The following is a 22,993-nucleotide window of genomic DNA, read 5'->3' on the forward strand; positions in this document are numbered from 1 at the left end:
CAATCTTATGTGATGCCACTTACTGTTTTGTCAAGGGGTGGAAGGTCGTGTTGCATCGATTCCCGTGATATCACTTCAGGGTGGGGTCAAATGACATCACTTCATGTGATGGCATCAGAGGTCAAGGATCATGTGATGTCACTTCTGCTACCCCTGGCATTTTGGTGAAATGACGTCCCTGACAGTATTGATATTGGCCATATCAATTTTGACATGCAAAGCCTTGTTTTTCTACTTGACTGCAGGTTTGGTTTGAATAGATCTTTATCAGCAAATAAGACTTGACTTGCTGTTGGCGAAATTCACCAATTCAATGCATCGTTTTATTGGTGAAATTCAGCAATTTGATGCATCGTTTTATTGTTGCTGGGCATTTTTTCTCTAGAAGGAGCCTGTATATGTGCCAGGTTTGAGATGCATACTAAATATAGGGGCTTGGTGTGTCCTGCATCCGCTTTATCAGCCCATCACTTACATCGAGTCCATGGTTTCCACCTTAGCCAGTCTGCCGCTTCCTATGAGCCAATGGGGCTTCAATTGTGGATGCATGCATAACATCCCAGTTTGAAGTGTTTGTGACTTAGGCATTCTGGTCACAGTGGATAAGCACTAGTTGGGCCTGCCATCATAAAGCCTTAGACGAGATATCTAGTTGGCCATGTCTCGGGAGGATAGCCCAGCGGCAATGCGCTCTCCTTGGAAGCAAGACGACACGGAGCAACATAGGTTTGATCCCCGGGCTCGAATTAAGCATGTTATAAATAACCTATCCTATCAACACGTCAGAATCTGATTGGGTTTTTGGTCTAGATGTCCCAACCTTGCCTTCAGTTAGATGCATACGATTTGCTTCCACCTTGTAAAAACGACAACTTAAGAAACCTTGCATACAACGGACACCAAGTACTGCCAGCAGACAGCCATGTTACTACAGAGAGGAAGGAGTTTCACTGCCCTGGTGAAAGAGACATATTCCGTGTGTACCAGTCCGTTTCCGGTATCGTGCCAGAGGAAGCCAGACTGCCATCCTTCGACAGTAGAATCTGTGAATCGGCTCACTGGAGTCTCTGAAAATGGCACCAGGTGCGCATGCTTGCACGTGAGCCGGAAGATTATTTCTTGGGAGTGAATTGTTACCCTGCCCATTGCAGTTTACAGGAACAAGCCAATCCTCGTTGTTGTTGTTGCTTTCATGCAGCAGCTATTTTTATTTTTGTGTCTGCCATGCGTGTAGCTCCCCTTTCGGCCTCCACCCTGACCTCCGCCCTAAGTGATGTGACGGCTAAAAATAAATGTCCTTAATCTATAAGCGCCTTAAAATACGTTGCTTCCTTCCCTGCATACATACCGCGGCAGAGTTGCACGTTTTACCCGCTTGAGACGAGCCTGTGTGTGAAAGATGTGTCTTCATGTTATGGGTGTATTTACACTGCTCGAAGAGGCTTGCGCCAAAAGGGAACATGTTTCGGCGCATAAAGTAGCCCCGTTGGCACGTGTCTGGAGGAATATGCAAGTCTTCTGTGGTTCTGCCCCACACCTTGGTGAATGAGGTGGCATGAAAGCACACGCATGCATTGAGGCACTCCCTTGAACGGGCCACTTTGTATGTGCTTTTGATTAAAACATCTGCAATTATTATAGCGGCACGGTTTACCTGAAGCCATTGTTGGCCACATTTTGTTTTTTCCACATCTTTTAGAAAAAAAAAATCTGACCTTGTGGTTAAACTGTACAACCCTAATCCCATATTTCTCACAAGTCAAATTGAGTAGATCACTGAGCTTCATTGTGTCGTTGTTCTTAGCTGCCAAAGTTGCTTCAAGTGTTTGTGATTTAAAATAATCATTTTCATTTGCTTTCAGTAGTTGGTGCCCCTGACCCAGTCAATCTTCCACCGCTTGGATATGCCAGGACACTTAATTTGTACTCTCTACTTCGCTGTTGGTATCTTAAATTAAGCTAAGATATGCATTTGCTCTATTCATTGTTGTATGTTTGTAATGCAGTGAGGTCCCTCGTTCACAGCAGGGGGGTCTTCTGTGGCCACCTCCACCGGAACTCCAGAAACTGCTGTTTTGGGTATTTGTTTTTATAAAAAATAACTTTTCCGCAAAAGCCTCTCAAATGCACAAAAACTGGTTGTCTTGGCCGCTCTACAAACTCTTTACTTGCATAGATGGTGAGGCATGTACTTGCAAATTAATGCTGCATGTTTGATTGGGGCAGGTGCCTTAGACTTCTGTGGTAGGCTGCAGAAGGCACTTGACCATGATCTGCTCTCCTCTCCTTGTGTCGTGTCTTGAGAATGTGAGGGTCTTTTTCGATAATGTTAAAAAGGAATGTGGGAGACCCTCTACTGAGAATGAACATGGGTTAAATACCCTGTTCTATGGAATTTCTTCCACTCGAGAGGGTTTACAACCACGTTTTAGCTCCCTGTACCCTTCACACAGGAGGAATATCCATTTGCAGTTCAGTCTTTGTCTTACCCCCAAGGGCAGTCCAGCACTGAAATGCTAAACCAAGAAAAATGAGTACTGCTACTGACCAGGTATGTTCCCATATGTTATCAATGAATGAAACAATTGTATCCTAGGGGACGGGAATCCTGATATTGGTGGTACTACTGAGAAAAAAACTCTAAAATTCTACTCCATAGGGATGTCCAGAAAGAAGGTAAGGTTTAAATAAAGAGAATCACATACAGCCATGGTAATGAATAAAACGTGGTTTGTATTGAGACAAAGATCATTCAAACATAAACAAGAAAACATTTACAAATACTTTGTGTGTGAGAATTCAAATACTCTTAGACATAAATAAAAACGGAAACCTAGAAATCACAATTTTTCTTCAGTACATCAATCAGTACAAAGTCCTTGATCGTGTAACATGGCATATATCACTGGTGAGATCATAAAGGCTATGCTAAAGTGCAGTGCAAACATCTGAATTTTGCAGATGGTATTGTAGGTGCGATATTTAGTAAAGCATCTCGTTTTTAAATGATATTTCAGGTGCCAACGTGGCAGGGGGACCGTGGTCAGATTACTTGGTATTGAATGTGGGTCTGTCAATAAATAGTCCATAGACCCCAAGACATCTTTGGCAATGCAAATCACCCCCTTGCATATGGTGCACGTTTCGGTGGAGGAAATGTCCAACTCCAAATACGTCAGCTGGATCAATGTTACTCTTAATGAGCCGCCTTCATCAAGGCAAATAGGAGGCCCCTGTTATAAAAAAGCAGAACACAAGAAAACAGTAGTAAATAGAATATTCTTGTGTATTAATACCTCAGTTCTTTCTGGACATAACTGGAAGTGGTAGTACCCAAGACTAAATTTGGTCAAAGACAACCGTGTGTCTGGTTCCATTTGAAACCTTAAAATAAGTGGGCACATAATATGCAGTAACAAGGAAAAACAACAGGTACTGATAGTTTTTTTGGGTGGTGGTCGGGTAAAAGAAATTGTTTGGCTAGCTCACCACTGGAACCTTGTTATGAATCTCGCTTGTGGTGCGGGCTCCCAGGACAGGTGGGACCAAGTAAGCAGCACTGCTGTGTCACATGTTGTGAGAGGGCTCGAGCCAGTCTTTGGATTTGAGTCGCCAGAGGCAAAGAATGTTCTGAAAAATGGAGGCAAACAAATGGCAGTCCAGACTGGGTAAGCTGACACTGTGTGTACAGAGCAACACAGTTGAGTTAAAAATGACCTAGAATGGCAACCGTAAAATGTTTGGGGTCCCCCCCCCCGGGGGGGGTTTAGTTTTCTGGTTCGGGTGGGGACTCCAGCTTTATGACATATCAACGGCCTACTACTGTGCCGCGGAATGGAGAAAGCAATATATTATATATTAGGGGTGTTACGGTATTAGTTTTATGACGGTACAATAACCTTCTTGCCAAATGACGGTATATCATGGTTATCGCGGTATAGCAGGTGGAGTTAACTAATCTTAACAAATATTTTCTAAAAGGTCATAAATTGTCAGATTTATCATCACAAACAAAACCATGCACCCAGGGCCAGAATTGGGCTTTTCAACATACTTTCCACTGAAATGCCACCCCTTGCTTGCACCAAACACAAACGCACGTGTGGAGAGGAGAGGGAGGTGGGGGCCCTGCTGCGACTGGCAAAGCAAACTGAATAGCTTTTCTTAAGTGGTCATTTAGGCTTTTAGCTCCCCCACTGGCTACTGGTGAAGATGAACATGTTGCCATATTGATAATCTGCATGCCACAGATCAATGGAGTCCGATGGTAGTATACGCTTGTGCGCATACGCACACGCACTCTCTCTTTACGTTACAGCCTTTAGTTTACTTCTGGGCCAAAAGGTGTTCAGTAATCACGGACATGTTACCCTTTGGTATGGCAGCAGGGAATACCCATAGAGATGATTACATTTCGCAGTGTGACTTATTATATGTAAATTCAATGATAGAACCAGGGAAATCCGCCATTGTCATATGTTTAGAAAACATTATCCATTATAAATATATAAACCCCAAAGCCGCCAACCCAAAGTCCCGGGAGGATAGCTCAGCGGCAACGTGCGTGCCTTGGAAGCAAGACGACACAAAGCAACACAGGTTCGATCCCTGGGTCCGCGCTTAGAAACCTCTGGGTGTTTAAGCACGTTATAAATGCGCAACTAAGACAAAAAAAATTACGCAACAAAATAAACAAAACCAATTTCTTTAACAGCGCCTCGCTGCCCTGGGGCTGTGTGAGCGCTTTAAAAAAAAAATTTAAATAAAAAAAAGTAAACCCCTTTCCTTCTTGGCACTGTATTTATTCTTCCTATTGCTAACATGTTGATTTTGTGTCAGTCACGTGTGGTTTATGGAATGGCATTAAAAACTGCTCAAACTGAAACTACTTGGCAGACGGCACATCCAACAGTGCAAGACCAAGACTGCGCAGAACTTGCTTACTGCAGCCTTTCCAAATCAGATTGAAAAGCACACTTAACGGTATGAACGGTATACCGGTATAAACAATGTGACGGTTATTATTGTTCAATTAAGTGGTTCACAGTATCTTTAACGGTATACCGTAATACCGTTACAACCCTAATATATATATATATATATATATATATATATATATATCACAATGGATCCCTAAAGGTACCTGTGCCGGAGGGCTCCTGGGTGAAGGGTACCGGTCGTTGGGTGCGCCGGACTGGAGCCACGTGGTCGGGATGGCCGAAGCGTGGTTCTAGCAATAAAGTGCAGGAATCACGTGCATCCTAATGTAAGAAATGAGCAAATGTTTGTAAAGACGAGCAAGTGAATTCCCAGTGGTCTCAGCTCCCTGGCACTGAAATGCTAGGCAAATATCCTCTAAACAAGAGTACCATCAGCAACTCCAGACACGTGTTTTGGCCTAGTCGGGCCTCATCAATGAGGTGAAGCTGGGCTCTCGCACTCCTTTGTATCTTTTTCCGTAATGTACAAGGAAGGGAAACACCTTGTTAGTGTGTTGGCCCTTAGCTTTAATGTTGCTGGAAAGTTTGTCGTCTTAAGCAGATTGGTTCTTTTATTGGGAAACTGGTAAATCAAAATCCTTCCTTGCCCAACAAGTAGAAGAACCCTCCGCCCTTCCAAAAAGCCAGCCATATTTGGTGCATTACTGACAAGTTGGCAAATGTTGCCATAGCAGTGGCACGCAAAACATTAAGATGTCCGATGCCAGCTGGTGCTGTTTCTCCTGCATCCACTAGAAGAGTGCCAGATCCCCTCCTTCTGCGAAGGCTGTATTAATGGACTGCAAATCCTTGAGCAGGGGTTGGGTGGTCTAGGCCAAATAACCTGTGCTCAGGTGGAAACATGTAATACAATGGGCCTTCTTGAGTGCTGGATCGACTGTTCTTGGCTGGGGCCACGTTTTCAGATAAAACAGTGGTTTTGCAACAAACGTTAGTAGAATGAAATCCACCTCCAGCACCTCCTGAAGGTTTCCTTAAACCCTTGCACAGGGTACATTTTGGTCCGATGCTTTGGCACTGTGTACATTTGGGGCCCTTACACTCTTGTAGGAAAATGTCCTTGGCATTTTTGAGGAGGGCAATCCCTTTTTTGGGAGTTGGGACTCCTCTGCTGTAAGCATCCTTCTCCACCATGGCCAAGGGCCTACCCTTTTATATGGAGTGTTACTTGAAGATTACTTGAACTTCCTAAATTACTTGCATGTTGACAAACTTGCCATCTTTAAATAGATGTTGCACTTATTGGTCGGCATCTAGCACAGCAGCCCCGACCGCCTCACACACTCTCCCCTGGGCAGCCACACGCCGATCCACCCTGGTGCGGCGCACCAGTTGGGGAGGAGGGAGCAAAGGTGCACCTAGCAATGGGCATCACTGGGGTGGGGGTTGTGGGGGCTGTGTCCTCTGGCAAACCTCTGTCCAAGATCCTACATACGGTGGCCTCGATCACCGGCTCCAGCTGGTCCTCAGGCCATGTAATGAGGGGACAGGGCATGCCTCATACAAAGGGGATCAGCAGAGCTATGGTCATTGCAGCGGTAGTGCCTCCTATGACATCTGGTACATGAGTGACATCTCCTACTTCTCCTCTGTCGTAATCTGGACCTGGACTAGGCCCTTTGGTAATGGGTACTGTCTCTACAGTGATCCATATTAGGCAGCACTAGCATCAAGAAGATTCCCAGCAGACCTCCTCATCAACCCTTCCGTCGCATACCAAGATCTGCAGTTGCTGGTCTGTGGCCTGAATGCTTCATCTTTTGCTTCTGATGTCAAGCTGGACCCATGGACCACGAGGAAGGCTTTGTGTTCCGCTTTACATGCTCCTTCCCTGGACTGCGTGGCCTTCCGTGCCTGGGAATACCTGGAGGTGGAGAAATCAACTTAAGCTGCCAACTCCACCCGTCTTAGACCTCGGACCCCTCCCCCTCCTCTTGACATCGAATATAAAAAAACAAATTATTTTTACCAACCTCCAGGTACATCTGCACTGCACAAGATACCAATGGGGATACCAGCTTTGTAAAGACCCTCAGAGCCGACTTCAACACAAAGAGAAAGCCCCGAACTGAAAATGCCCCAACCCCACCAAAAAACAGAATTATTTTTGATGGGACGGCAGGATGGCGACATGGTAATGGGCATCCTAGAGATGCAAGGCTTCCACCTGGTCCCCCAGCTGCACCAAGGGAATGATCTTCTGCAAGGACCCCCTATCCCAGAGATTCCTGGAAACCCACACAATTGCTCTCTTGTGCAACAGGTTAATGAGGGCCAAGACTCTGCCAACCTTGGTTCCTCAGTAGAGTAGTCCTGGTTAAACGGAGCTGTGCCAGGGGAGAAACAAACACGATCCTATTACAGTACTAAGCCAATCTTTCCCAAACAATAAAGCACCAGAGACCGCCACGCACTAGCATGCAGTGGTTGTCGGGGGTGGAAGGTTTTGCTGCACCAGGATGGGCATGAAAGCTACATGACCTTTTGAAAGCCGCCAGGAGGCTGTGTCCGAGTCCTAGCACCAGATGACTGGCGGCAGACTTCCTCTGTAACCGATCAGCATGCTTGTCCACACATGAAGACCTTGTGAACCTTATTCTCGAAGGTGTTGCCAAAGAGTTTGTTGCCTTCAAAGGGGAATATCAAAACTGCAACCTTCTGGAACCCCTCAGACTTCCAGTCCGGTAAATGGAAGTGATGCCTGGCATAAACCCTAGCCCCCATCACTGTGATTCTCACCTGGTCAAAAGGTAACTCGCAGAGGAGTTCAACTTGCTTTTGCATGTCGGACAAAACGGGAGCGCAAACAGAGTCATCCTCCATCGCCTTGCAAAGTTGTGTGAAGCCCCAAGAACAGTCTCTGCTGTTTAGGAGACATAGATACTAGCACTGAGTGCCAAAGGCAACTCCATGTGGGCTTTCTGAGTTTGCTTTGCCCGGTCACGAACTGCCGCCTCCTCTGCCGCCATGGAAGACCTGCCAACCAAATGGACCAGCATATCATCCACTTCCACCGACTCAGGAAGAAAAGAGTCTGCATCCTTCAATGGATACAATTTGGCCATGAACTGGAGCATGTATATATGCTCAGGATACCACCACTCCTGCAAAATATTTGCCTTAATGTTCGTAATAAGGGGAAGGCACAACTTGGGGTGTGCTTATATTGCAGAATCTTGGGATCTGCGGGACCCTTCCACGGGGTCTGAGAGACCCATGGCATTCTACACCTGAGACGACATCGCCGCCACCTGATCACTGGCCAAGTATTTCCCTTCAGCGTCTGCATCCGAGTTGGAGGGGTCCAAGGAAGAAGATGCTGACTCAGAGGAGGAACTGGACAGCAGTCTGCGCATCCTCTTAGCATTTTCATGCCCCTAACTGACCTTCATACTGCGTTTTATTTCCTTCTGGGAGAGGGAGAACTCCATCTTTTTCTTGCCCCCATGGTGCTGCTCGGTGTCCCAACGTGTCTTCTCTTCTCCGTGTGCTTCCCCATCGGACAGATGACTGACTGGGAGGTCAGTCAGTGAGAGGTACGTCGCCACAGGCGTGCCCAGGGAACAGGCACCGGAGTGGTCGCCCTGCAACCAAACCATGGCCGAAGAGGGCCGCCCACCAATCCCCAACAGCCAGCAGGGGGAGGGCCAGCGTTGCGGTCAATCCGGTGGCAGCCCATAGCTGCAAGAGAGCATGTCACTGCCCCAGTCATGCCGGTCGCTGGCGCACCGGGACCACATACTGAATAACCGGCCATCTCCAAGAAAAGCGGGTAGGGGCTCAAACTCCCTTTTTGCCCTGGGGCGCTGACTGTGGTTGCCGGAAGCCAAAGAACGACGCCGAACACTGGAAGCAGCGGCCACCACCAGACCCACAAGCCCTACAGGAGGCCGCAAGGACCACAGCAAGGAACCAGTCCCTGTCCGAGGCAGGAATGAAAACTAAGGATTGTGTGTAAGTGAGGGGGTATTGTATCTCTGGGGAGAAACAAATCCCGTTTGAGAGGCGGAGCTTCATAGGTAAGTACTGGGACGACGAGGGTGAGGGACGTGGAGGTAATGTGTTTTTATTAGTCCTATCATTCTCGTGTTATTTTAAACATAAACAATCTGCTGTTCGAAAATGTGTCAAGCAGTTTCATGTCCAGAACCGCTCTTCCCACCCCACTCCCTCTCTCCTACTACTGCCACGTTACTTTGATCCTCCCCGGACTCGTTTCACAGTGGGGCCCCTTAAGCAAAACTGGCAGATCACAAAGTAAAAAAAAATGTGCATGTGTACTGTGCAGTTCCCTAGAAAACCCCTGCACCACACAACAGCATTTTCAGAAGGGCTGTGGAGGTGGGCAGCAGGAACAACTACTCTTGCGTGAAGATTAGTCCGTGGCGGGAGGTGGGAATAAGCCTTGATTTGCTAGACATTCTTTATGAACGGTTATACATTTTTGGAAACCTTTATTATTGGTTTTCTCTTTAATCTGAGTAATGCCATGGTCATTTCTAGCTTCCATACTCCGTCTTGTACTCGTGTGCAATCCCCAGTCACCCCTTCTGTGGGTGTACAGCTGGTGCCATTCTTCTGCCTGTCCAGAATTCTATCAGAAACACAGCTTCCTCCTGTGGCTGCCGAATTGGGTCCCGGGAAAACTGAATGCCTCCTGTCTTTGACAATGGACATTTCCTAAATAACCCAAGGTGAATGACCGTTTCCTTATTTGCTTTTGGCGTGTAGGCATATTAAGGCAGCGGGTCTAAGCAATTTGAAAAGGTGCAGCACCTAGGTGGGGGGTCATGAAATTGGGGGCGTGCTTTACAAGCCTTTGGGGTGATGCTGGCTAAGGGGCGCCCTGCACCCGATTTTAAAGTCGTCTATCTAATGCAAGTTCAAAAGCACATTTTGTACAGGATAGCAGTTCGTAAATGGGTCTTTATTTACATTTGGTGCATTTAGTTCTGGTTGTTAAAACCTGTATCCTCAAGTAGTCTCATGTCATAGAAAGTTGCCACATGTTGCAAATGCTGCCCGCTTTTAAATTGTGTGCACAAAAACTTCTTGTTGGATATATACTAAAGCAAAACCTATATTCTCCAGCATGGGGTCTGGCATGGATTCACATGCTCATGAATATTCCCCGTCGTCAGGCTGGGAATCCTCGGTAAAGAAAAAACCAGTATTAGTTTCGTTTCTGATCTGTCTTTCGTAGTAATAACCAATCACTGGTCTCTGCGTCATACTGACCACAGCCAATGACTGCCCTCTACCTAAGCACCGCCTCTGGCAGCCATCTTCAGATTTTTACCGCACGTTCATGTGTTGGGATCCTCGTGCTATTGCTCTCGAGCGTTAGTGCTATTTTTTTTCACGTTTTTTCTCAAAACTTAGTTTTTTCGGTCAAAAAGAGCCTCAAGCTCCACCGATTCTCCATCCGATCAACGGGGACCCGTGTCGGATTCGTCTGCGCCCCTCAAGGGTGAAGATTTCGTCGAGCTACGCTTTTGGAGGACTCCAGAAGTTTCTCAGGCCCGGTCATGGCCCAGGAGAAGGGAAGCTCGACGCCCGGAAAGCTGTTCAGGGTCTGCCCTGGATGCCAGCTGCAGAACGTCTTCAAGGAGGACGAACACTCTTTTTGTCTTTACTGCCTACATGAGGATAAGACGCACGTGGAGAAGGACTGTGCGTTTTGCGGCAACATGTTGGAGCGGACCATGAAGGACCGCCATCAACGTCTCGCCAACTGGCTGGAAGGGAAGAGCCCGTCCGGCGAGAAGAAGAGGAAGAAAGCCGAGCGGTCTTCTAAGACCTTTGAGGACGCCCCGGCGACGGGGGTCCAACATAAGGCCAAGCACCGCGAGTCCGCTGGCACCGGGAGCGCCGAACGGTCGGGCTCTACGGGCGCCAGGCAGGGCGCACCCTCCCCGGCACCATCAACCACGAGCCAACGCTCGGGGTCGGGTAAGAGGAAGGCCGAGCACCTGGCGAAGCTCCTGGAGAGGCCCCAGTCGAGCTCGGAGGGGGAGCGAGGCAGTTTCCCCCCACCCCCCTCAAGGATAAGGCGGTGAGCGCACCTAAGGTGGTGAAGGCCTTAATCCATCCGGCCAAGCCCTCTATCGAAACTGTCACGGCGGCCCTGGCTCAGCCTGTGGAGGCTACACCAGTGGTGGCGACCTCGGGGCTCAGTCTCCCTGCCACCTCGGAGGGAGTCCTCTTTTGTGCCCATCGATAGGACCCCCGTGAAATCCCCCGTGGGGAAGAAAAGGGGGGGGCAGGGCGTCGTCGTAGATTCGGCCTCAACCTCGGAGGAGGAGCTGGTCGAAGTCTTAAGCCACGGCCTTGGCGGGATGGGATGGATCCCGACGCAGGTGACGACGACATCGTCGAGGGTACCGACGGGGCCCCTGATCGCCCGTCGGATTCCCCTCTGCCAGCGCCGCGAGACAACTCGGCGGCCATTTTGTTGGCTATACAGTCCTTCTGCTCAGAGATAAGGACGAGACTACCGTTGCCGACGGAACCTCTCCCGTCGGGGGACCCAGAACCGGGACCTTCTGGTGTTCCCCCTACCAAGAAAAGAAGGATCCACCCTCCGCCTCCTTTTCAGCCGTCGCGCCCCTTCCAGCCCTCCTCCCTGTCCACCCGACGGGATGATACGGGGACTGACACGGCAGCGACGGGTACGGACAACGAGGTATACGACGAGGATGTACCGTCGTCGCCTCCCACCAGGGCTTCTCCGCCCGATGAGATTGGATCGTTCCACTCCATGATCACCAGGGCATCCGAGCTTTTCCAACTCTGCCCTGAGGAGAAGAAGAAGGAAGGCTTCCTTTATCAGCGGCGCGAGGCCAAGAGGAAGACGGTCCTCTCAGTGCCTCTATTGGACGACATTTGGGATGAGGGCCTCACCCTTCTCAAGAACCCTTCCACGACGCCAGCTAGAAGAGACCGGTACGAGAAGAAGTACCGGGTCCCGGACGCGGCCCCCCTGTGCCTCCGGGCGCAGCCCACCCCGGACTCCGTCGTCTCCGCGGCGGCCAGGAAAAAAGCAGGGGGGGGTGCGGCCTCCACATCGACTTCCCCACCGGACGGCGAGGGAAAGAAATTGGACGCTATGGGACGCAGAGTCATCTCGTCTGCGGCGACGACGATTAAAGCGGCCAACGCCTTGGCTATCGTGGCCCGCTACGACAGGGAGCTCTGGTACAAACTGGCTCCCCTGCTGGACTTCTTGCCGGACGACAAGAGGGCAGAGGCCCTGGAGATCCTGCAGGAAGGTGAGGTGGCTTCGGACCACGCCATTACCGTTGCGACGGACATCGCCGACACTGGGTTCCGCCAGTTGGGCAACGGCGTTTGCCTTAGGCGGCGTGGATGGCTCAAGGCTACGGACTTCCGTCAAGACGTTCAGACCAGAGTCCTGGACATGCCCTTCGAACGGAACAACCTGTTTGGGAAAACCCAGTTCAAAGCCCTCCCCTTCGGACTACGGTCAGCACCCAGGGTATTCACCAAGTGCCTTGCACCGGTGGCGGCGCAGCTGCGCCGCGAGGGGATCCACGTCTACCCCTACCTGGACGACTGGCTCATCCGAGCCAAGACGAGGGAGCTCGCCGTGGATCACACGGCAAGGACCGTCCAACTTCTCACGGACCTGGGATTCTCTGTGAACTACGCCAAGTCCCACCTGGTACCCGCGCAAAACGCACTGTTTCTGGGAGCGAAGCTCGACACAGTGTCCCTTCTGGCCTCCCAGTCGGAGGAAAGGACCAGGTCCATCCTGGGCAAGGTACAGCGGATGTTGGTTTCCGACGCGGCCAAGGTGAGGTCCATCAAGTCCCTCCTCGGAATGATGTCTTCTTGCATCTACCTCATTCTGGTGCCGTTTCATCTGGCAGGGATAAAAAACACCATTGCCGACTCACTCAGCAGGGAGCTGTGCTCGTGCCACAAGTGGGAACTACGGCAGGATCTAGTGGATCGCCTCTTCCGACGGTGGGGCACACCCCAGATCGACCTGTTCGCGACGGCGACGAACTCCAAGTGCCGGAGGTTCGCCAGCAGGTTTCCCCAGGCGAGGAGCATGGGCGATGCTTTCTCGTTCCCCTGAGAGGGCCTGTTCCTCTACGTGTTCCCTCCTTTGCCACTGCTAATCCGGCTCGTCAACCAGCTCAAGAGGTCACGGTGCAGGATGATCCTCGTCGCACCTGCGTGGCCGAGGCAGATATGGTTCCCGGACCTTCTGGACTTGTCAGCGTCCCCGCCAATCAAGCTGCCGGTGGACGCGGATCTACTCTCCAGGGAAGGAGGCGCCATCCTCCACCACGACCCGAAATCGCTGAACTTGCAGGCCTGGCTCCTGCAGCGCTAGAGTTTGGAGGATATGACATACCGGCCGACTGCAGAGAGGTTCTTGCAAAGGCCAGGGCGTCCTCGACTCTTAAATGCTACGGACACAAATGGAAGAGGTTCTCTGTCTGGTGCCACGCACAGAAGATTAACCCTCTACGGATTACGGCTCCCCAGGTACTGCCGTACCTGCTGACGCTGGCCAAAGCTGGACTGGCACACGCGTCCATCAAGATTCATCTTGCTGCGATCTCCCGATACACCAGAACCACGGGCCGGACGTCCTTGTCGTCTCATCGTCTGGTGAAAGAGTTCATGAAGGGACTGTTCAGATCGTTCCCGCCGGTGAAGGCTCCGGCCCCGGCTTGGGAGCTCAACGTGGTGCTGACCAAGCTCATGGGACCTCCGTTCGAGCCTCTGCACTCGGCCCCATTGAAGTTTCTGTCGTGGAAAACAGCGTTTCTTGTGGCCATCACCTCCGCACGACGGGTGGGAGAGATCCAGGCCCTTTCCTGCAAGGCCCCGTACTTGACTTTTCACGACACGAGGGTAGTGCTCAGGACGCACCCCTCCTTCATGCCCAAGGTACCGTCGGACTTCCATCTCAACGAACCCTTGGTGTTGCCTGTGTTCTTCCCGTCGCCTTCGTCGCCGGCTGAGAGGACTTTGCACTCGCTGGATGTGGCTAGAGCGCTGAAGTTCTACGTGGACCGCACGAAGTGTTTTCGGAAGACGTCACAACTCTTTGTGAACTTTGGACCAGTCAATCAGGGGAAGGCTCTCTCGAAGGCTTCCATTTCCAGATGGCTCTCCGGCTGTATCATGTACTGTCATCGGTTGGCAAACAGACCGCTGCCTAGCCGTCCGAGAGACCATTCCACCAGAGCGATCGCAGCTACCACGGCGTTCCTTTCTGGTGTGCCCCTGCTGGACATATGCAGGGCTGCTACGTGGAGGTCGACGCACACCTTCACGAAATTCTACTGCGTCGACCGGGATTCCAGGGAGGAGTCCAGGGTCGGCCAAGCAGTGCTGCGCAACCTGTTCGCCTGAGGTGAGCCTGGTGAGGAGGTAAGATGCTTAATGTTGAGTTTGATGTAATGCTTAATGTTGAGCCTTTGCCACCTCCCGTGGTTGTGCATGTGTGTACTGCTATGTATTCTTTATTCATGAGCATGTGAATCCATGCCAGACCCCATGCTGGAGAAGGAACAAGTTACTTACCTGTAACTGTTGTTCTCCAGCATGGGTCTGGCATGGATTCACATGCGAACCCTCCCGCCTACCCCTCTGCGGCTCTTCACTTGGTCATACTGCCACTTCACGTGCTTCCAAATCTGAAGATGGCTGCCAGAGGCGGTGCTTAGGTAGAGGGCAGTCATTGGCTGTGGTCAGTATGACGCAGAGACCAGTGATTGGTTATTACTACGAAAGACAGATCAGAAACGAAACTGATACTGGTTTTTTCTTTACCGAGGATTCCCAGCCTGACGACGGGGAATATTCATGAGCATGTGAATCCATGCCAGACCCATGCTGGAGAACAACAGTTACAGGTAAGTAACTTGTTCCTTCTTCTGGCACATACTCTTAAAAAGATAATTTAATATCAACACGTAGCATGAATGAGCATATTGATAAAGGGTGGGAACCGTCAAGTAAAAAACTCAAACATATTAGAATGTATATGATAGAAATCAAAGACAATTAAAAAAGTATATATGAGATGCGATCAAATTAGGAACTCAAAATAGAACAATGTGAAAATCAAAATTGACTGCAAGGAGTTCGACAATATTCTTTTGTCAGCACCTGTTTGTAGAAAACTTGTTTGTTTGAAAATACATTTGTGCAACATCACAACATCCACTCAACTAGAGTGAGTTTGTGGTGGTCTTCTTCGGGATTAATTAACTCGTGCGGCCATATTTTGAATATGAAAGAAGCTTTAAGGCTAATTTTGTTAGCGATTTCTGCATGTCTATTTTTACAAGTAATGGTCTTGTATCATTAATGCCTAAAAAGGGACCCATCACTTCCAACTGTCTTGCGGACATCAGCGGAGTGTTAGTATCTTGGACAAGTATGTTTTGAAAATTAAGTCTAAGGGCCACTTCTGGTATAAATAGAACTCCTACTTGGAACTGAATACCCTGCAACAATAGTGCAGGTCACAAAGGATATATGCTAGCATTGCCACTGTGAAACCTATTGATGTAGCTAAGAGAGTCGGTCAAATGGAGATGAGAATGTTGAAGAAATGGACCGTGTGTGTTATGGAGCGGTATTGTGCATGTTGCATTTGCTGCACCTGGGGAACCCTTAATGCATCCTGAACTTTGTCCAACGTTTGTAAAACCTAAACCTTTGTCCTTACTCGTGCATACCCTGGGAAGTGTTTTTGTTCGAGGCTGTGAAAGGGATATCTGCCTACTGGGTCCCACTTGCAAACCATCCCGTTTTTGCATAGTTCATGCTGGCCCTTGTAGGGGTGTGTTACTAAAAGACCAGAGACTCTGGGAGACTTCTCGGTTTTTCTAAAAATTATCTGTAGGTCATCTGTGATTGCTGATAGATGACTAAGGGTTATTTATGTGTGATGTTTAGCATGGTATTTGGAAAAATCCAAATAAAAAAGACAAGTGAGAGGAAATGGCGTGCTTTATGTTCATCCTCTGATAAACTGGCCTGCCGCCTGCTCCAAAGGCAATACCGTCTCTCCGTTCTCACCAAAAAGAGAGCCCTTATCCAAGCCCGCATCTCTGCGGCATCCAACAACTCGGCTGAACTCTTTAAAATCTGCAAGGAGCTTGCCAACCCTGCTGCAGTCTCTACCTCTCCTGTCCCCTCCAAGGCCCTCTGCACTGCACTGGCCTCTCACTTCATCTCTAGAACTCAGGACATCCTGTCCTCACTCTCCTCCCATCACCTCCCTCCCTCTCTTCCCGGCTCTTCCTCTGGCCCTTCTGCAGCCACCCCTCCTCCCTCCTTCTCTGCCTTTCCACTTTTTTCTGCTGACGAGGTTTCCAGACAAGTCCGATCTATGAAAGTCTTGTCTAAACAGGTTCACCCCTGTTCCCCCAAAACTATCAAGGACCACATCGACTCCCTGGCTCCTGCCCTGGCTGACTTTTGCAAGCACTCCTTCGCCTCTGGAGTCTTCCCATCCCCCCTCAAGCACTCCCTTGTGCAGCATCTTCTTAAGAAACCCTCTTCCGACCCCTCCTGCCCGGCTAACTATCGCCCAATCTCCATCACTCCCTTCCCGGGCAAGCTCCTGGAGAAACTGGCCATCTCCCAGCTTAACCTCCATTCTGAAACTGTTGGTAGTCTCCATGACCATCAATCTGGCTTCAGAGCGGCCAGAAGGATGGAAACTGCTCTCCTGAACATCCGTGAGGACCTGCTCTTGAACCTCGACTCCAACACTCCGTGTGTTCTCATTCTGCTCGATCTCTCTTCTGCCTTTGACACTGTCAACCATGCCATCCTGCTCAACCGTCTCCGTGATAACCTGGGTATCACTGGTCAGGCTCTGGCGTGGCTGACCTCTTTCCTTTCCAATCGACCCTCCCAGGTCCAACTTGGGTCCTTCCTCTCTGACATCTTTTTCTCCACCTGTGGTGTTCCCCAGGGATCTAATCTCTCTCCCTGGCTGTTCAACCAGTATCTGGCACTCCTTGCCCACCGCATCGCCGCTCTCTGCCCCTACTTTCAGTGCTATGCGGACGACACCCAGCTCATTGTCAGGCTACCCTCGGCCTCCTCCTCTCCTTCCCTCATCTCTGACTGTCTGTCTGCCATCCAGGAATGGTGTGCCGCCAATGACCTCTGCCTTAATGCTAGTAATACTGAGATTCTACTCATCGGCACACCCACTCCCTCCTTCCCTGTAGCTCTCTGGCCAGCCTCGCTTGGCCCTCCTCCTGCTCCTACCTGCAAGGCAAAAAACGTCAAGGTCATCTTCGACTCCACACTCTCCTTCTCTCCTCATATATCTGATGTCTCTAAGAAGTCACACTACCAGCTGCACCTCCTCAGAGGTATTCTTCCCTTCCTCTCCTTCCCCCAGAAGCTCACTGTCTCCCGAGCCCTGGTTCTCTCGAAGCTGGACTACTGTATCTTAATCTGCCTGCGACCACTCTCCGCCCCCTGCAACTCATCCAGAACAGAACTGCGAGACTTGTCCTTGGCCTCAAGCCCAGGGACCGTATCTCTCCAGGACTGAAATCTCTACACTGGCTCCCAGTGGCTGCGAGGATTAAGTTCAAAACCCTCTGCATTGTCCACAAGGCCTTCTGGGGGCCTGGGGCCTAAATACCTTCAACTCTCTCTTCCTAAATATCTTCCTTCCCGAGCCCTTCGCTCATCCATCTCCAACTCCCTCAGGGTCAGCCGCTTCTCGAAGCAACGAGCTGGGGGTAGATCTCTCGCCGTGGCAGGGGCCTCCCTCTGGAACAGCCTTCCTGCCTCCCTGAAACTTGAGAACCATCTCCGGTTCCGGAAGCACCTCAAAACCTTCCTCTTTGCTTCTGCTTTCTCTCTCCCTCTCCCCTGCTAAATTCTCGACTGAATCTGCACCGAATCTGCAACTGGGCCACTCTCACCGACCTCGGTCCTGGGCCCAGCCACTCTCCTCTTGCACTGCCTCCCTGGCAACCCCTGCACTGAGGGACTGTCTCTGTATCCCTACAGCCCACCCTTTCCCAGCACTTGTCTGCACTTACCTTGTACTTGCTACCAGCTGGCCCTATTTATTTACTTTATTCTACTTACTTGTACTGCTCTTCCCCCTCCCCTTCCCCTTGCACTTTTCCCTTCCCCCCTACCCCTGCACTTGCGCGGTCTGAATGACACCTGGCCTAGTAGGATCGTTGTCTGTCTTCCCCTTGTTCCCCCCTCCCTGCCTCGTCGCGCCTTGAAACACTTGTGTATAGGCGCGTTACAAATGCCATATCATATCAAGTCATGATTTGTTGTATATAATAGTGTCGGGTTGAATTAAAAAATAAAGGCAGGCACACGCTTTACTCACAAAACTTTAAAAGCAAAACTGTATAGGAAAAACAAAGGAGGAGAATGAAACGCAAGTAACGAGGAGTTGAAGAAAGTATGACTTCTAAGATTTTACCGCTGCTCTTATTTCTTATTCAGAGACATATTTTTCAGGAGATAAGTGAATTTTCTTCTATGGGCCGGTTTTCTCACAATAAACATGGTCCGCAGCAGGGTTTCACCCCACGTCCATTGATCGTAGTCCTTACTTGGTGAGAAGTGCTGCTCCTCCTCCGTGGCGGCTGTAGATCCTTTTATTGGAGAAGTGTGAATATTTTCCCTGAATGTGTGAGAGCGACCAAGAATAGTGCGGAAGCTGATGTATGTGTCAGTGTCAGTGGGGGGACAGTTCTTCACCCAAGATTTTTTTAAATAAATAAATAAGTTGAAACTGTGCATTTTATAGCAACATGTTTATACAGACTGGGTAAAAAGCCATACAATTTCCAATCAGCTCTCTGAAACCACAATATATGAATGCCAGGTCACAAACTGTATACAGGTGCTTTGTACAACATTTCATAATGCCATTGTCCACAATATATGCTAGAATTGCCCTTGTGATGCAAGTGGTTTTGGCGTCTATGATTTATGCCAACATATAATTCTTAGCTGTGTCCTAGTAGTCATGGAGTTGTGAAACACTAACAAATGCAGCTTGTGACCAAATAAATGCCAGTTGTGCCATTGCAAAACACTTTCATGATGCTGATCAATCGGCAATATATGCCAGCATATGTTCATGATGCGTGTTCCAGCACTGCTATGTAAAATACTTTCATGTTACCTGTGCCAAAATATAGTCCAGTATGGTGGTCAGTCATAATATCGGAAAAAAATGTCGAATTACAATAAATTCTAAAACGTAATGTCGAGAAAAAAAAAGGAATTCTTTCTTTTTTATTTATTTTTTTGGGGTTCCGCATGTAAAAAAAAGGTCAAAAAAGGTGGGGAATGGGGGGAACCCCCATTTCGAATAAAAAACGTACTAAAAAAGAAATTTGAATTTTTTTTCGACATTATTCTTTTGATTTTTTGACTTTCGACATTTTTGCATTCGATTTTATGACTATAAACCGTCCAGTATTTCCACTGTAAAACACTTTAATGGTGGTGCCTACAATATACACGAATATGCCAATATCAATCCTATTCATGGTGTGGGCCTTCACATTCATAGTGCCAAGTGCTGCCCCCTCAACCCACATGTGCAAACATCCAAAACTTTACTCTTGTGCACACCTTGCAATCACTGCTTGCAAGCACACAAACACTTTATTGCCCCCTTTTTAAATGTACCTTTTCAATGTGGTGAGCCTGTGTCTTTGTTCCCTCGGGATGAGGCACCATCCAGTCCACACCGGTAATTCAGGCATTGGAGGCTGCGACAGGAGATCTGGGGGAGGAGGCTGGTCTGTGGTCTAAAAGAATAAAAGCATCTACGTTCTGTCCGGGTAGGTTTTGTGGTACAAAAGCTATTTGGCTTTTACAGAAACAAAATGGATACATCTAAAAGTAGAGATTTGTCAATTTGCCACTCACACATCAACGAGCTGCCACCAATCACTGCGCACATCTAGTATCCAGCCCATATTAAAGGGTCCAGAGATTGGCAAAGGCAAGGAGCAGTTCACAAGCCTACACTGACCATGCTTGGGTTTCCTTGTAGTGTGCAAAAGCGCTTGGGGCCTTCCCACACTTGATTTCAAATTGCAACGTCGGAGCAACATGAGCTAAGCAGGTAGTAGGGGGTGTTCCAAGACCTGTCCAAGGAGCTTCTACCCCTTGCCGCGCCCTATATGTCCTCTTTAGGAAGAGAAAAAACTCCCCTCATGGTATTCCTTAAGACTTTGTGCATTCATGGCGCACGTCCAGCATGTACCATAACCCCATATGAGTTCAATGGTGATATTGGTGAAGCGTCTTAGAGGTGTCAGTGGAGGGCAGGGTTCAGGCATTTGTCTACAAATTCTAGGTCCTGAACTTATACCCCGGCATATCATAACCTGAAATGAAACGAGTAACCTAACATTGTAGAATATAGCGTAACAAGGCAATAAACCGAAGAAAAACTGATTTTCATGGTTGTAAGCAAATGAATGCAATCTCCTTTTGATGTTCCCAAAGTCAAAATGATTCTACTGATTTTGTTTTTGGGTGTGTGCTGAGCAGGCATTGCACAATCGCCACCTCTAAATCATTTTGCCTTCCACCCTAAACGACAACATATCTTGACACACATCTCAATTCCCAAAACACAGGCTAACGCAATGGAATGTACACCGCCCCAAGACCTGTTTCTATACTAAATGACCCTAACCAGCACACTAACCCACCACAGATGCACCAACCCCACTCTCCCCATAAACCGCTCTCTGCCAGGCACCACAGACCACTATAACACATTTCACGTAAGCTGGGGGCATACATTAACGGCTGCTCCTGACAATATGTGTCTGGAGGATAGCTCCGGGGCAACGTGCTCGCCTTGGAAGCAAAGTCTGCGCTTTGAAAGCTCTGGGTATTAAGCGCGTTATAAATAACCTATCCTATCGTACCTCACAAAGCCCTAATTTTTCATGTCTGTACACGCCAACATCGTAACAAAGAAACTTACCCTGTTCCTTCTGCTTACGTTTGTCCCATATGCCAGATCTTTGATCTATGTGATGTTACTGAATTAAAATTATTTCAGAGAATACTTTTTACCAAACCTTTTTTTTACCGAAAAAATATTATTTAAAAAAAGTATGGGTTGGTGGGTCCCAGGTTCCCTGTGCTTCTAAACCATCCCCAACCAGTTTGTAACCCTTTACCCCAGTCCGTATACATTTTAATTAAAACATTGATATTTTGTCAGTATTTCTGTTTGGGTAAAAAGTTATTGGCCATTTTCTATTCGGTAACATCACTGGATAGCCAGATCTTACTCTTGCATACACTGTAGTGCCAATGTCCATGAAATGGCACACGTCTTGCAGTACAAAACCCAATTAGATAACATATTTACTAGGCATGGCAAAGGGTTTTAGTCCTTCTACTGTGGGGAAGAGGTTTGCCCAACCTACTCTGGTAACTGGCACAGCAGAGGAGGAATTGAATGTGGCTTCTCCTGCAGTCTGTCCTCTGCACTACAACAGCTGGGGATATATATATATATATATATATATATATATATATATATATATATATATATATATATATATAATATCCCAATAGTAGGATCAATAGTGGAATAGGATGAGGGCACCATTTTATTCCTAAAAATATTAAACCTGCAACATTTAAGAGGGGCTTTTAGGGGGATTACGAACATATTCACTTCTTGGGACTTCCATTGTTTGCAGACCAGAAACAGTGGGCTCATTTGTCATGTCATGGAGTGGTAAAGGGAGGCGTAAAACCAAGGTCTTAGGCTTTTATGCCCCACTTTAGTGACTAAGGACGTCTTTCTCGCATTTTGCAGGTGGAGTGGGGGACAGGAAGGGAAGTAGATTTCCTCCCCCACTTGCCACCTTCAAAACCACTCTCCTCTACACCAGCCTGAGAATTTCATGCTGGCTTAAAACCAATTGATTCCAATGGACTTCACCTCCTTTAGCACCTGCTAAATGTGCAGGTGACATTTACACTTGTGAGTGCAAAAGTGAGGCGTAATGCGTTTAAGCCTCGTATTACGCTTCACTTTTCCGTTCCACAAGTTGAAAATTGCATGCAGACAACTTAACATAGCATTGGTGGCTCACTGCATGCAAATTACGCCTTATACAAAATGTAGGCCAGTGAAATTAAATGATTTGCCAAGGTCGGTAAAGACGGGATTTGAGCCCACTCTGAAATGTAGGCTCTTGGCCACTTACCAACTGAACTATACATGGCACACTTATTTAATTTGACTGCAGGGGAAAGGCACACTTTTTGACGACCTATCGGGAGTGTTTCTTGATTCAGATTTGGAGTAATTTGCTGTTTTGAGAGCTCTGGTGGAACCTGCAAGATGAGTAATTTCTTAATGCTTTTACAGGGTAGTGGGGGTGGGGTTCTTATTTTATTTCTATTTCTTTCCCCTTTGTATTGTTTACCGGTTTACATATGTTCTTCTTGTTTAATTGGATTGCTTTGCTTATTTCCATTGTGTGAAGTGTTGATGTATTTGTTTATGCTGACCAATTTTTTTTTTTAAATAGTAATTTTTGGTTTCAAGCATTGCACAACTACTGCGTTTTAGAGGTTGCTTACAACGTGTGCAAATCAGTATTCGGATCATGTATATATCCTTTAATACTCAGTTAACCTGCGCAATAATAAACTTTATGGACGCACTACAGTTAAACAACTTGAAATATAATTAGTGATTTTAGCTAGTAAAGGCTTTGAGGACTTGAGGCACAAATGTAACAAAGTTTTTCTTTCTGTTGTAATAAACTAATGTTACAAAAAAAAAAAATATATATCCTTATATTAAGCAGTAAAAAAAAGTGTGATTACAGCTTTATTGTACACCCTATGAATTGAAGACCACAAACGCAAGAATGCAAAGTTTTGTAAGCCTGAAAAAATCTAGGTTTTATCACATACCTGAATATTCACCAAGA

At 48.1% G+C, this 22,993-nt stretch overlaps 1 protein-coding gene across 1 annotated transcript in view; it reads left to right on the top strand.

Moving 5' to 3' along the window:
• TSPAN5 (tetraspanin 5) overlaps nt 1-22,993 on the top strand; it is a 482,577-nt gene that overhangs the window by 156,106 nt on the left and 303,478 nt on the right. The gene's annotated exons all lie outside the window — the stretch shown is intronic.

Source organism: Ambystoma mexicanum, chromosome 6q (genome assembly GCF_040938575.1).
Source record: "Ambystoma mexicanum isolate Mex_15411 chromosome 6q, UKY_AmexF1_1, whole genome shotgun sequence".
Classification (NCBI taxonomy): domain Eukaryota; kingdom Metazoa; phylum Chordata; class Amphibia; order Caudata; family Ambystomatidae; genus Ambystoma; species Ambystoma mexicanum.